The sequence below is a fragment of the Myotis davidii genome, unplaced genomic scaffold (assembly GCF_000327345.1).
Source record: "Myotis davidii unplaced genomic scaffold, ASM32734v1 scaffold762, whole genome shotgun sequence".
Classification (NCBI taxonomy): domain Eukaryota; kingdom Metazoa; phylum Chordata; class Mammalia; order Chiroptera; family Vespertilionidae; genus Myotis; species Myotis davidii.
In genome coordinates this window covers 510,225-510,998 of record NW_006293699.1, presented here as the reverse complement: position 1 = coordinate 510,998, position 774 = coordinate 510,225, and positions in this window count along the sequence as shown.

Below are 774 nucleotides of genomic sequence, written 5' to 3'. Positions count from 1 at the left end.
AACCTCAGCAAGAGAGAAAGCTCTCTCAGGCAACAGGCAAAGGAGAGAATGCTTTTGCTGCTGGCGACATAGATTTGCACAATTTTAAAACATAAAGAGACCATCAAGAGTGCTGATGTTGCTAAGGGTGTGAAAGTGCTCACAAAAGAACAATCACAGGCTATTGAATAGGAAAAAAACAAAAGCAAAAACGCTGAATTGGACAAATGAAAAGCAGTTAGCTGGTGACAGCATTTCAGAGGTAGTGATATGTAAAAAATTCCTTTAAGGCCAGTAGGGAGTGGTTCCATACGTTTAAGAAAAGATGTGTTTATTTATAAATTAAACAGGACATTAGACATGTGCTGTATATAAGAAAGGTTAAAGCAGGGAATCACTTGGGGGTCTGGAACGGATTAATGCACTTTACTTCCTTTCTAATGGGAAAAATGATTCCGTTTTCGAATAAATCATTTCTCGAACAGCCTTCCGGAACGAATTAAGTTGGAGAAACGAGTTCCGCTGAAGTGTCTGCCGTTCTCTGATTCAGCCTGAGGTAGTCCCTTTAGCGTCTCTTGTGGGACAAGTCTGCCAGCGGTGACTTCTCCGCCTTCGCCTTCGCTCCCCTTTGCTCTTGGTGGCGGGTTTCCCAGCCCACCTTGCTCAGCCCAGCTCTGGACCCACCTTGTCCGAATCTTTCATGAGCAGGTACATGAAAGGCAGGCGTATGTTGGCTCTCAGGGCCCACCTTGGGAATCTCACTTTCCAGCATTTCCTTGTTTGGGAAAAAAGAAA